At 38.9% G+C, this 15,479-nt stretch overlaps 1 long non-coding RNA gene across 1 annotated transcript; it reads left to right on the top strand.

Annotated features, from left to right (window-relative positions):
- Positions 1-1,049: 1,049 nt before the first annotated feature.
- Positions 1,050-10,895, top strand: LOC119407817. Its single transcript, XR_005186694.1, has 2 exons — positions 1,050-1,572; positions 10,780-10,895. It is a non-coding gene; the product is annotated as an uncharacterized LOC119407817 (long non-coding RNA).
- The last annotated feature ends 4,584 nt before the right edge of the window (positions 10,896-15,479 follow it).

Genomic DNA, 15,479 nt, shown 5'->3' with positions numbered 1-15,479 from the left:
ACCTGGACCGGGGTTTGAACCAGGGACCTGTTCACTGAGAGGCAGCAGCTCTACCAGTTGCGCCACCGTGCTGCCCAGCAACTGAACAATATCTGAAAATCTTTAAGAGTAACAAAGATCTTGTGTGAGCTGTTAGTGATCTGACTGTTCAGTAAGGATGACTCTCAACTACTACCACGTCAAATCTTAGCTCACTGTCTGTAAAACTAACCAAGTTGTAGCCATTTTTGTGTTTGCTATCTCAATTTGCTGCCATCTTGAAAGAGGTTGACATCAAGCGTTAATAAAACCCATCCAGTGGATTACGTGAAATGTTGCTGACAGACACCTTCCATGATAATAAAGGATGACTCAGCACTTTTACTCAGGCTTTATTTTTATGCCACGTAAACAGGAAGTCGAAATGGTTTGAGACCTTTTTAAAGCAGCTCATGATGAGATTAAAATGCTTTTACGTTTGCAAAGTTGCAGCTGAAGTAAAAAGTAGAGCTTTCTCTCTTAATCGTTTGGCTTTTTCTGGATTGTTTCTGCTTCTCCTGCATTGGCCGCTTTACACCATTTAGTTCTGTAACAGCAGGTGCACGTTTGAGACGATCGTAAGACAAACGGAGGAGCGCAATCGAAGTCTCTCAGCCACAAGAAATTGAATCCTGCCCTTCGATTCCCTGAAAGCACCAAATAAACAACAGAGTGTCCCTTTAAGGAGGAATTTCACAGAGAGAGATGAAAAACAGGGAAGGAGAGGAGGTGTGTATGCATACGTGTACATGTCAAAGTGATAGACAGAGACAAGGGGAGAGACAGAGGAAAGACAGCTTAGGAGAAAGACTGAGAGACACAACATTGCATTAGACACTAAGAGCCATTCCTTGCTCGCTAAAGGCTAATGCAATTGCCACACAATAAGAGTGTCTCAGCGGAGGCTGTAAAAAGAACCAAAGAGGGGAATGTAAGAGGAGAGGCAGGGAGGGAGGCAAGGAGGGAGGCAGGGAGGAGGAGGACTGACAACTCTGCCTTCAGACTCTCATATGAGTCTTGTGGGACAACGAGAAAGTCTCTGTGTCTTCACTGTAACGGAGTGGCTGCTGTGTCCTCAGTGATAGATCAGGTTTAGGGGGGGGGCACTAGTAGCAGGCAGGCTGCAGCCACCAACCAGCTGGATGTGTGTTAACTCCACATCTGACCTCTATGGGAAACACAGCAGCCTCCTCTCCTCTCCTCTCTCCTGGAGCCGTGACTGTGGGAACAAGGGGGGACACAGCGTCACCCCTCCCTCCTCCTCCTTTTCCTCCTCCTCCTTCTGTCTCAGCTTCTTGCTGTGTGGAGCTCAGAGATCTGGCTCTGGACAGAGCTCAAGACATGACAGACACCCTGGCTCTGAGGATTGCACTGACGAGTGACTTTTTGGGGCTGGATTGATTCAGTGAGATTTTCAGTTCGTCAACCAGACGGTTAGTTAGGCAGCCAGTAAACCAGTCACCAGGATCCTTCCCACATACCTCTCCCACTGTGCGAATATCCTCATCTGAACCCTCTGATGTGACTCAGGTTTAACCAGGACTTCTGGGCACGGTGAGTCAAAAACTCCCTCACACATTTCTTTTTCTCCTTAACCTCTGTTGGGCTCAGCTTTACTTTGACAAGTTTATTAGTTGAGCTTTCTTGTGCCTCTACTTGTTTTTGTCTTTCCCCTTTGGCAGATGACTCATAACAAACTCATGACAGCAGCTCCGATCAAAGCTTGGCGTTCACATGTCATGGTTCAGCTTTGATCTTTAGATGATGACACTCAGGAAGACAGTGCATCTGCTTAAGACAAGTAGCTGATGTGTCTTAGCCTTTTTTTTTTTGCGTCTGATCATGTAATCCCGATGAGGATGAGGTTTCTGAGAACTGTAATCCTAGTGAACAGAAATAAAAAAGACATTTCACACACACACACCCTAACAGCTTCTTGCTGCTGCTTTTCAGTAATCTCACACTGCCATAATCTCCCCACTGACTGGAAAAGGAGTTTGATTTGATAAACTGACCCTAAAGTCAAACACGCTGAACATTTTTTGGACAAATTGTTTAAATAGTTGAACCTGTTCCAAGGCTTTATCTGCGTCTGCCAAATGAGCGAGCTGTTCCCAGAAGAGACTTGTTACGACGCTAATGCACTGAGAGAAGTTGTAGATCATGTACTGTTTATCATATTAGGAGCATGTGAAGTAAAACAGCTGTTTCTCAAAAAAAAAAAGATTGCTCTTAATCATGTCACAGTTCTCATTAAAGCTCCTAATTAAAATCATTAGCAGCCTTTTAGCCAAGAACTACACAAAATGCTACCTGCTTGTCTGCAAATACAATATTAACAAAATCATTATCAGGGTATTTCAAAATCTTTTAACCTTGTATTTATATTTTCATATCTTTTTATATAAAGTTCCTTAAAAAATATTCACCTCGCAACAGAACTAACTATTCACTAAAGCAGAAGCAGATAGGGGCGTTGTCTTGAGGACAATGAGCAGATGTTTACTACTAGGAACGGTTGCTGATTGTGTTGGACCAGACAGAGCTTCTATGATGAGGTTCTGTAGAAACGTTATGAACAATTAAAATCTGCTGTAGGTAGCTCTTTGAATTAACTTAAATCAGAAAAAGGAGTTGCATTCGGACCGATTTGATGAGTTAACTGCTAGCTTGAGTGTGGCCAAGCCCAATGATGGGTGCCATACTTTTACACCATTTTATTGTTGTCAGTTTGGGATTATATATATTCATCCATCCACCCACCCACCTTTCCATCCATCCATCATTTTTTACCTGCTTTTTCATTTCTGGGTCGCAGGGATCGTTGGTACAGATATTTAAATAGACATTTGTGTCAATTTGCTAGTGTAAACTGTAGCAGCAGCAGCTAGCTGTAGCACCTTTAGGCAGCTTAATGCACTTTTATCAGGAAAATCACAACTTTTCCACCAGAATAACCATCCATCCATTATCTTTTACCCGCTTCTTCCATTTTGGGTCACGGGGGTCGCCGGTGCCCATGTCCAGCAATCACTGTGCGAGGGGCGGGGTACACCCTGGACGGGTCGCAAGTCCATCGCAGGCTCACATAGAGACAAACAAGACAAACAACCATTCAGTCTCTCACTCACACCTAGGGACAATTTAGAGTTACCAATCAGCCTAACATGCATGTTTTTGGTCTGTGGAAGGGAACCGGAGTACCTGGAGAAAACCCACGCATGCACAGAGAGAACATGCAAACTCCACCCAGAAAGGCCCCCGGACCGGGATTTGAACCAGGGATCTGCTCGCTGAGAGGCAGCAGCTCTACCAGTTGCGCCACCGTGCTGCCACCAGAATAACCATATAATAGAAAATGAATGCTGGAGTAAAAGTTTAAAATTAGCATTAGCATGAACTGCTATGAAATCTAATTGGAGTTAAAATTAAGTCAGGTCCTCTGGACAGATTCTTCTTATTATATGAATTATTGAGCAGGCATCAGTATAACTGGAGTTATTTTTAAGTTGGCAGCATTCGACTTAGACGCTTAAACTATTGGTTAACTTCTTAGAAATACAAAATTCTAAGAGCTATCTACAACAGGTAAGATATTGACTCTTTCCTAAAACCCCCACTTCAAAACATCTCAACTATTCCTTTAAGTTCAGCCATGTGTCTACCGCAGAATGTTTTTTATTCTGAGATGAAGCATTTAAACACACATCCAACGACTTTTTAGTCAGCAGCCAAATGAAGGAGCCTTTGATAGGCCTCGACTGGTGCATATTTTCTTTTTACGACCAATAAAGTAGTAAACAGCTTGCCTTGTTGGCTCTGGAGCAAGACGTAAAAAATGAAAGTCACACACACATGAAAAAAAAAGAATCTAGACAACACAGAGACGTCCACCACCGTGTGACACAGCTAGCTCAATCGGTTTGCCAGTCACTGATTTCATAATCAGATTTGTTGTGCTACGCCTGGCCACTGCAGACACAGCAACAGCAGCAGTAGCCTCGAATTGAAGCCATGTGTGGTGGAAAAACAGGCCTCAGTTTGTGGAGAGATTGCATACTTGAAGTGGGAGGGAGCCTGCTGGTTGCAGAGGTCACAAGCCAAGCACGCCAACTCCTCTTGGATCCGCTCACACGCCATGCTGATGGATGCATCGCAATAGTTCCTCCCAAACCGCCTCCTCGCTCCCCTTTAATCTGATATAATTGCAACAGTGTATCATCCTCCACTGCTACATCTAAATACCACTTCTTCAGATCAGATCATGACACCCAAGGAGTTACTTCTAGGAAGTTTTAACTCATTAGGACCATGTCAAAAACAGAAGGAAGGCTGACATTTTGGAAACTTGTTAGCCTAGCTGAGTGCAGCAGGAGGTACTGTTTTAGCTTTGGCTAAATGATGAACCTGGTTTTCCCATGTGTCTGGATTTATTTCCCTTCCAACTATGTCACCTGATCATGCTCTTAAACATGCATCACATCTTTGGCTTCACAGTCCAAGCATTACTTTCCCTCCTTAAGCGCCTCTTGGATTCTCAATAACGCTCCTAACCCTCTGGTCCAAACGTTATCAGAGTAGCCACAGCTATTAGCTAATAGCTGCAAAAGCTACTATCAGATTCGGAGATAGCCCATGCCAGGCTTTAATGCAGCTCGGCCCATTTCCTCTCATGCATTATGATCGATTGTGCTCCAGTCAAAGCGGGCGGCAAATAATTATTTTCATTCTTTTCTCTGTAGGTAACTTCCTCTTTGATTGCACAAGATAACACTCATGATTTAACAGTAAGAATTTCTGAGCACAAAACTCCCAAACCTGCTCCGTCTTGTACGTCTTGTTTGGTTTTGTTTCCAAGAAAAGGTTGGCAGTGATTGATTTTGCATGAAATTACATCTCCCCTGAATTGCATTAACTATGTAAAGTGGATTATTGTTAATGGGACATGTGAAAAAGTGCCTGCGTTATGCCCGCTCTCATCATCAGTCACAGGGGAGGGATGTTTTATCGAGACTGAGTGATTTAATGAGCTAAATAATGAAGCCCAGGCCCAGCCAACGTGGCTAATAACTTTTTAATGCTCGTGGGTCCTTTCGTTACCTACAAAGGTGTGATGGGTTCAGACGAGGGCTTTGTGTTAGTCACTTTGTGTTCTGCAAGTGAGAAATGTGAAGTCAATCGAGCTTTAATCTGGACTGAGCATGAATTTTATTATTTTTTTAAGAAGGGCATAGTGTGATTATTAAAACACAAGGATAATCACGTTTTTCCTAAAAGGCATTTATGATGTTGCTTAAAGTGATGTAATTTTATAAACTCCTCAAGGTTTTTCTTTGTTTCCAAGCTTTTACAGTGATGGACGTACATGTCAGAATTATACAGATTTTTTTTATTTTATTTTTTTTATCTGTGCAGGTTTGTTGAAATTCTTGAAAGACAAAATCATTCTGATGGAATCAAACTTTTTGTGGATTAAGTTCTGGTTTGACAAATGAAGCGAAGCTTGGAAATGTGTTGCTGCTGCAGTGATCACTGTGGAAGACAGAAAAGTGTCTGTGAATTAAAAATAAATAAATAGAGTGGAAAAATAACAGCCTTCCAAAACACTTAAAGTTCCCTAAACCTTTAACTGATTTTTTCAGCCATAGTGCTAAAAAGTCTCAATGTTGCTTAGCTCATTTTTTATAGTAAAGACAAGTTTTTATTAAAATAAATACTTTTTTTTTTTCTGAAGTTGCACAACTGACATCAGGTAATTTTTACAACAACAAAAACTATTAAACTTGTCACACCTCGTCAGTCACTCAGTGAACTTACTTTTAAGTAAAACATGTATGTTGACACCCCCCCCACCCCCTCAGAGAATTTTGGTAAAAAGTACACATAAAAAAAATCACACATTTAGTTTTGTGTAAATTTGACACCAAAGTATAAATTTAGTTGTGTAGGGAATATTGTCTGGGAAATATGAGTTGGATCCTAAACTTTACTTATTGCACTTTAAATGTGTTTTGGCTGTTTTGTCTGTGTTACCGTTAATAAATTAAAATAGTTTTGGTTTAAAATAGACTAAAAAGCCTCTATGATGTATTAGACGTGCCTGTATTTTTTATACTTGAAGTAACCTCTTCTCCATAGTTTACAAATGTAATAAAAATTTGATTTTCAAAAACTTGCAAACCTTTACTCCTGCATCCAGAAACACAATTTGTTTTTTATAAAAGGCTTTATTATGGTGCTGAGATTGTATCCAGCCACCAAACCATCACTTAAAGAAACCTAAAGTGCAGATATTTGATTTTTAATTTTTTTATTTGGGGGGGGGGGGGGGGTTGCTTTTTTTTTTTAACTTGCTTTGTAAATCAAATCAGAACATTATTGTGGCATTAAGTCTTGAATCCATAACTGGACTTTTCTAATGCAGTTAGCTAAATCAGGGGTGTCCAAACATTTTCACAGATGGCCAGAACTGTCTATGAAGGACTCATGGGCCAGACAATTTTAATTTAAGACAAAAAAAAAAATTAAAAAGCATGATTTTATTTTAAACTTTCAACAACTTGAACAATATTTTGCAGAAAGGCTAAAAGTTTAGTTTAAATTATTGTAGATCCAGAACATTAGGAGCCTCACAAACATTAACCTTTTATTTATTTATGTATTTATTTATTTAAGTAATCTCATTTATTTGGACCATGGATGGCCCAAAGGGGTCATCGAAGTTCTGAAAAACCGTCCAGCTGGCAGTCACTAAAACAGATTCATGGAAGGTTCGAAGGGACACTGATAAAGTTGATCAACTTGTATGTCGATGATACCACTTTATATTATTTTAAAATGCCCAATTTCCATCGATTATTTAATTAAATTTAATTATTTTCTTTGAAAACACTCGTTATATTTAGCCAAGTTTTATAAATTATTATCAGAAATTCCACTTTTTGATAGGTCAGTGAAGGTTTGTTGAGAATTAAGGGATTAATTACAGCTGAATATTTGTAATGTACTTACTATCTTTCATTTTGAGAAGATTATTATAATCTGTTTTGCTGTTAAACCTAAAAATGTTAAAAAGTATCACCATTAAATCTAAAGAAGGTCTACATATGCATCGACCTCTGTGGGTCAAAATTATACCATTCTTTAATTGCAGTTAAAGGGCCACAAATGGCCCTCAGGCCACACTTTGGACACCCCTTGCCTAAATATAAAGTCCCGTCCCTTCCTCACACATTCTAGCAATCGTCCCAGTCTCTTTTATTTCTTCTTTCTTAACACTTTGCTCGTGTTTTGTTCAGACAAGGTGTCAAATCACAGTGGCACCAGTGTGAGAAATGCAGGCTGACAGGAGCTGGACAGCTAGATTTATGTGTTCACACCACGTACATCACAACGCTGTCCATGTAAACACTGCCTACTGCTCAGAGCAGAGCTGAAAAAAAATAAAACACATTTCAGCAAATGGTTGGTGGCTTTTCTCATTCTATGATGAAAAGTAAATCTGAGGAGCATAAAAAGTCCAACATTTGCAGATGTTTGGACTCTAATAACTGTAACGGCCACCTGGGCTCATATTGTTTACTCTCTGGCTCTCCTCCAGTCTTTTGCCCAACGAGCAGACCTGCATGACTGAGGTCAGTTTGTTCGGCTCAGAGTGCGAACGTTGAGCTTTCCAAATGTGGCAATCACATCTTCAACAGTCATATAATTGTTTTTTATTTATTTATTTATTTTATCCATGGTGCTGTAAATCTTGTTTATCTGGATTCACACAATCAGGAGAAATTATTTCTGGCTTTTATGAGCAACTGCAAAAGTTGATCCCACGCAACGTTTGGAAATTGTGTCGAATTTTGTGCACCAGTAGATATTAGTCTTAAATCAGTTTGAAAAATACACAAATAGTCTAAAATAGACATAATATATCTTCTTTTTTAACTTTATTCTCGTAAAATGATCTTTTGAAGTGGGGCTCTGTATAAAAGTTATGAACTATTAATGTCTTACCTGCTGTAGATAGCTCTTTGAACAACCTCAGGTTGAAGAAATTGAGTTTAATTCTGACTAGTGATGAGCTAATGACTTTTAGAAGGACATATATTGTATGTCTGCTGGAAAAGCCATGTAGTTCTCACAATTAAACTCCATGTATCCAAAATACAGTGTTCAAAGAGCTATCTAAAACAGGTAATGTATTAATTGTTCATAATGTCTTCACAAAGCCCCACTTCAAAAGATCTTAAATATTTCATTAACGTGCCAGTGGTTTCAAATTTGGTAAATCTTTTGTCTAAACAAAATTCAAGATTATATTGCAATTAAAAAAGGAAACCACATTTTATTTAAACTTTGTTTCCCTACTATAAAAAATTATCTTGCATTCCGTTCTTGGCCACATCCATTCTCCACGTGCCACCCTGTAATTTTCCCCACTTCACAAAGAAATGCAACAAGTTTCCACTCCATCCGAACTGGCAGGAGTGTCACCCATCATTCATGCTCCATATAGAGTCTCACACCCTGCAAACAAACACTGACTCACCGAAGTGTTTGAGGGCACCACCACTCCCTTCAAGCATTTTCTGCCTTTCTTTCCCAAACAACACGCTCCTACTCATGCATGCGAATGAACAAAGCGCACGCAGTCAATCCGTCTCTCTCTGCTTTACTGTTCACTGATGCACAGCTTCACGTTCCAGTTCTCACAGTCGAAACAAACATTTATTCATGATTCCTGTGCAGGGAGTGCCGACTGTTAACTCTGCATGACAGGACAGACATATTTTACTGTCTGGAAGCATTCTGCATGCGTTCAGAAAGTTGTACATGTGCTGCAGACCTGTGTGCACAACGCTATTCCCTGCTTTAATTTTATGTTCGTTAATCTCGATTGTTTTTATATTTTTCTTTCATGTTCCTCTGTGATGATCCTAATCCATTTTGTTTTCACCTGATTATAATTGTTCATATATTCTTTATGTGAGTCTTGTTTTTGTTTTCAAGTTTTCCGTACGATAATTGCAAGCTAGCTGCTTCTGCAGACTTTGCACTTATTTTGCTGCGTATATCAGAAGGTTCAGCTCGTTCAGGGGATGGGTGCTACGATACTTAGCACATTTTTTTAACTTTAGTTACAAGTATTTACTTCATGGAAATACACAAAGATTGCTTCATTGAAAAATGTTCTCTTTCAGATTTACTTCAGCAAACTTGTTCTATTTCAGTCCACTTTTGTTACTTTTAGCTTGCTTTTTACAACTTTAATATTTTTAGCTAATTGTTACTTTAAGCTTTTAGCTAGAATTTTACTATTTTTGCTTATACTTCTAGTTAGCCTTAGCCTACCTTTAGCTATCCCTTTGCAACTTTTAATGTGTCTTTTGCTAGTTTTGCCTTCTAGCTATAGTTTTGATGCTTTCTAAAGCATTACTTCTGGTCATCCCTTCACTATATTTATCTACTTTTTGCTGCTTTTAGCTTTTAGTTAGTGTTTTGCTACTTTTAGTTTTTAGTTAGTATTTAGGCACTTTAGGATTTAGCTTATGTTTTGTTGCTTTTATCTAACATTATGCTACTTTTGGCTTATAAATATAATTTTGCTACTTTTTATAAACTTTTTGCTACTTTTAGCTGTTGAATGTTTTGCAACATGTAGCGTTTTGCTACTTTTGAGATATTAGTGAGCATTTTTAACTGCATTTTTACTGTAGTTTATTGTTATTATTTATTGTTATTGTTGTCTGTACTTTGTATGTTCTGTCTGGAACAGGTCCCTCTTGTAAATAAATGAGTCCTCATGGTTCAATGAGACTAGTCGGTATAAATAAAGATTGAATGAATGAAAATGTTAATATTTTTGGTCAAGCAGACTTAATCCTGGCTTTACAGTGAAACTTAATGGATGAACAGACGAGTAGTGTTAAAATCAGGTTGCGCTGATAAACAAATATCCAAATGTAATGGTAATTTTCATGATAAAAGAATAATTTGGACTTCTTCTGACATCTGGTCATGACGCTCCAATGAAGGAAAGCCAGTTGTGACTCAGTTCTAACCTCCTCCTCCACATCATTAAACAATCCTGTCATTATTCCTTCCACATCCGGGTGGGCCAGGAATTTTCCCTGCTAAACAACAACAGATAATAACACACTGGCATTGTAACTTTGCATGAAGGATGTTTAAAAAAGAGTTTTTTTTTATTTCTCTTCATGTCCCTCTGTGAACCCACTCAGCAATTTCAAGCCATCAACATTAAACACAACAGGGTTTTTTTTTTTTGGCTGAAATACCCTCAATTAATCTGAGACTAAACAGAACCAAGTCCATTTCTTGTGCACTAATATTTCCTAAAATGAACACAAATCTCCTTTTGGCGCCTGTTCTCCTTGGCTGACGTTGTGGGTGCACCGACGTTCAGGAGGCGCTGAGAGTTTGCACCATGATGACATGGTGACATAATTTCAAACAAGAAGTGTTTTCTTTTTGCCCTCGGCCTTCTCTAAAACCAAATGACCATATAATTCACCTCTGCGTGTTTCGACTTCACATCTGCTGCTTCCTGCTGAGGAGTGCAACAAAAGGTCTGCAGAGCCATTCCTCATGTCTCTCAAATGTTTTTTATTTTATTTTTTTGTAATTATGAAGTAGCGTCACCTTTCATTTCAGGGCAGCAGCAGCGGCCTGAAGCGCATCATAGATTATCATCGAGTTACGAGAGAAATAATGATGCCAAAATCTCCTTTTTGCTCTTTGTTTCAGGTCACAGGTGCTCCACATCTGCTGCGGAAGAAGATCTTCGTAAGAGCATCTGGAGACCAAAAAGGATGTAGCACTAAAAAAAAAAAAAGAAAGAAAGAAAGAAAGAAAGAAAGAAAAATGGGTAGAGAGGTGCAGATCCAGCCTCTTGTCTGGCTGTGGTGGGGAGGGTTCCTGGCACCGTGATTTGATGCACAAAAAGAAACAAAAATCACATTGCCAGGGATTTCCACTCCTTCACAGCCCAGCAGGTGACCCTGTCCCATCCTCATACGTCCACTGCAAGGGATGAGTGTTTGGATGCACAATTTTTCCACACAATTTCTAACTCTGGATGTTGCTATGAAGGTAAAACCATAAAAACTGAAAAAAATGCACAGAAATATTCACCATCTTCGCAGACTTGACAAGATCTATCCATGAAAATTAATTAGAAAACGTTTCCAAGGTTTTTCCCTTTAAAAATGAGGCTTCAGTCAATGTGCAGCTGTTTGAGATTTAAATTATCCTCTCCCCTCTAATGCACCAAGAAGTAGCAGAGTTTAGGTTTCAGGTCCTGGATGTTACCCTTAAAAAACAAGGAAATTATTAAGATATATGAGATGAGGGTTCTGATCCTTTGCAGGGTCCTCAGAAAAACAGCAGACTCTTAAAAAAAACCATCGACTTCACCACTGAGCACTTACCTAAAGGTCTCCATAAATCTCTGAATCCTCAGAAAGCCAGACACCCACTTGCTAAAGGCACAGAGCTTAGCTAATTGGTGAGCATTGATCCCTGCTATGTGTTGTTCACAGTGGCTAAGTTCAGTGCCTGAGGTGAAATAGTTGATTCGACGCCGGGGATTTGTTCCGGTGAACGGACAGAACTTGATGATCTTGGAAATGCTGGCAAAAGGAGGAGAGGAAACAAGTGATAGGAGATTGAGGGAAGGAATGAAGTATGAAGGGAACAATCGGGGCCTCTCTGTGGGGTTATTTTTTCTACTTTGTGGATATCAAAATGTAGGTTTTCATTATACAATCCAGACATCAGACAAGCTGAACTCCTCGACTATGAAGCAAAAACTACCTTATCTTATTTCACTGGCTAGACTCATGCATGCCAGATATACTTCATAACTTTTCAGCTTGTTCTTGTGACACGGTGTCGATTTAAAAACACCACAGGTTCCACTGCAATTTAGGGAATGTAATACTAAATATTTGACCTGTTTGCTTTTGTAAGATAAACCAGGACTGCTCTATCGTTTTAATGCCATACGACTGGCAAAAGTTTGCACTTTTTTTAATCATTAACTCTGAATAAAGGTTAAACAGGTTCATTTCACACCAAAATCTTTTTTAGATAAAGTACAGCTACCCTAAATAAGTGTTTTACTGCTGACAGAGAGAGTTCACTTTATTTGCAAACGACACTTTTGAAGCTTTGAGTAGCATTTTGACTTTTGCTGTATTTATTGTTTTCACTTTGTGGACCCAGTGGAGACAGTTGTTGGACAGAAAGTAGTTAGCACAAAGCTGACAGCTAAAGCTAAGGCTAGTTAGCTTGTTATAAATTTGTATTCATATTTACTTTGACTAAGAAGCGCAGGGGAATTGCCATCCTAAACAATATACTGGCAGTATGTTAGACCTTGTATTAAACTCTAAAACTGCATACAAGTGAATTTAAAAAGGGTATGAACTTTTACTTGTTGCTAAACTGGCTATGAGAATGACTTGGAGGTCTGGAAATCTATGATTTCCAATTTGGTGATGGTGCAGACAGGACTCACAGGCTCAAACGTAAAAATATAACTAATTTATTAACATAACTAAAGGCTGACGAGGGAACAAAGTACTTACATTTCAAAATCTCTAGATGGAAAACACATGAAGGAAGGCAAGGAGTGAAACAAGTCTGGCTTGGAGAACAGCATAATGCAGAACTAAGGAACTAACAGAAAGTAGAGCTGCCATTTCTAACCTAAGAACCGGGCCCGGCCCGACCAGAAATTTGGGCCGGGTCGAGCAAAAATAATGTGAAGGATGGGCGGGCCGGGTCAGTTTCGGGCTTTTGATACAGTTTTACAAATCATACAGCACAAAGAAACTAAATAAGAATACACAACATAAAACTGTGTTAATCTACTTGTTGAGGACGAGCCAGGTTACCGACCGGTTAAAAGAGGTAAAAAAAAAAAAAAAAAGTCCCATTAAGCTTAGATGGACAACATGATCACCGGCCGCGTGCGTCCGCTGACCGGTCTGTTGAAATATTTTTTTTTTTTTTAAGTCCCGTTAAGCTTCAGATGGACAACCTGATCACCGGCCGCACGCTTCTCCGCACTCCGCTGTCATCTGTGGTGAAGGAAGTTGCAGCATCTGCAGAAAAGCCGAAGCGAGCAGCGCGTTCAATTAAATTAACCTATATAAAAATTAAAAATATTTTTCCAAATAATTTTGCTCTAAAAATATTTTTGTTCATCTGTATAATAGAGTTGATTTCTTTAAGCTATTCGTTTTGTTAATATCCATTTGGTGACTTGTTAATAAACAAGAACTCTTATATCTTCCTTTCTTTGAAATACGATTTTAAAACTATGTCAAATTGATTTGCTTACAAAAGCAGTAAAAGCTTAATTTATAAAAAGTGTTGGGGTTGTTTTTATGGGTTCGGGTCTGTAATTACAGTTAACTGTCGGGTTGGGCTTGGAAAAAATGGATACGGGCTTGGGCTGGGTCGGGTCCGATTTTTTTAGGCCCGAGTGCAACTCTAAAGGCACAGAACATAAAGGAACACTAATGAGGGGGAAATGGCAAACACCTGCCGAGGGACAACAGGTGAGAGTGGGCGGGGCATGAGCAGGAAAATGATGAGGAGAACTGAACTGATGACAGGTAAACCAGTCGTAACAGAACTAAAACATGAAGATCCCAAAACACAGAAAGATATCATAATAACCAGGAAGTGAGTAATTCTAAAACTAAACTTGAAATACTAAAAAGATCCTTACAGCTTCAACAAACAAGCTGGAAATTTAGTTTACTGTAAACTGATAAAAACAAGTATTTAAAAGAAGCACAAAACTTTGTTAAAAAAAAAATCAACTAGTGTCAAACAGTCAAACTTTGTGTATATTTACTAAAGGTATTTTGAAATCAAATTGTACTTAGTTGTTCTGCTTTCTACCATGCAGTTTTGATTATTTGTACTGTATTATTTGAAACATGCATTTTTACATAATATAACTTATTTTGATGGCTGTGAATAAAACTTTTTATTTCCCCAGCTTAGTGTACGCTAGAAAAAAAGTTAAAATCATAACAAATAAATGCATATTTTATTCCTCATTTAAGTTAAAAAATACAACTAAACACAAACAGTGTTAGTATAGTATATGTTCTGTCTGGAACAGGTCTCTCTTGTAAATGAGTCTTCGTGGCTCATTGAGGCTAACCTGTATAAATAAAGGTTGGATTAATTAATAGTTAACCATTATTGTTGCTCATCACCTGGGGCAAAAGGGCGATCATGTTTTTGCCTGTGTCTGTTTGTGTGCATGTCTGTTTCTGATGAGCCACAAGAGAATTTTTTTTTTTTAAATCCCATAAAATCATTATTGAATATACATCTACAAATCAATAATTCACAGTCAAAATGGCCCGCCACAGCCAAACACCAAAATGTCTCTAATTATGCAAATTTTACAGATATTGAGCCACAGTTTGATGTGACTGTAGCTGAGAGTAATTCACAACACATACTCTGAGCTAGCATATATCACATGAGACTATAACGATGTTCAACCAAAACACATATAACTCTGTCCTTTCTCATCAGAAGACAAACTTATTTTACAACTCTGGCATGAAAGGTGACGAGCGATGTGTATTCCTTTAATTCCCTCTGTTTTAATGCAGGTTTATTTTTAATATGAAAAGCTAAACTTATTCCTGACACCACACTTGCAGACCTTTTGTTTCATCATGTCATTGTGTTTTTAAAAAATCATAATGAACATTATGTAAAATCGGAGGTTCTTTGTGTGGTGCCCACGTAAAAGACAGTAGTCATTTCTTTGTACAGTGGTGGTCAACTTGTGTTTTTCTGTTTTCAGCTTTGTCTTTGAGTTCTTGCTTCAAAACAGGTGCCTGGAAATCTTTTTTTTTTAAAGCCAAAGTCTCAACTGGAGTCCACATTTTAACCCAGGCTGGAAGCTTTTAGCTGTAAACAACATTGTGTCTATTTTTGTTCTTGTTAAAACAGATCAGTGTGCTGATGACAGTGAGGTTTAGACTTCACGACCGAAGTGATTTTGCATGTTTGGCATGACATCACTGCAGGATTTAGACTAAATAATAGAGTTGAGTGAAAAGATTCCTGGGCTGCGCCCTCCTGTGCCTACTGAACTGGTATCAGTGTTTTACCTGAAAACTGGCTCAGTTCAGCAGGAACAGGAGTGGAGCCCACTCCCTTTGACTGTATTACAACACCAGCTTAGCCTTAGCTTACAGGGCGGCCCGGCCCACATTCAGTCTTTCAGATGCTGTGCTACATTGGCCGCGCCCTAAACAAAGCAGGATGGGACTCTCGCTTTGAGTCAGTGGCCTGCAGCTGGACAAGCACTGAACATTAGCATGAACTGTGACTTATGTGTGCACCAAAAGTTAGTGTATTTATTGAGCTGATGTGGTTATTCTGCTCAGCTCTTGTGTTTA

This window comes from Nematolebias whitei, chromosome 3, assembly GCF_014905685.2.
Source record: "Nematolebias whitei isolate Nwh7 chromosome 3, NemWhi1, whole genome shotgun sequence".
Classification (NCBI taxonomy): Eukaryota; Metazoa; Chordata; class Actinopteri; order Cyprinodontiformes; family Rivulidae; genus Nematolebias; species Nematolebias whitei.
The sequence above is the reverse complement of the archived record's forward strand: the minus strand, read 5'-3'. Positions and strand labels throughout refer to the sequence as shown.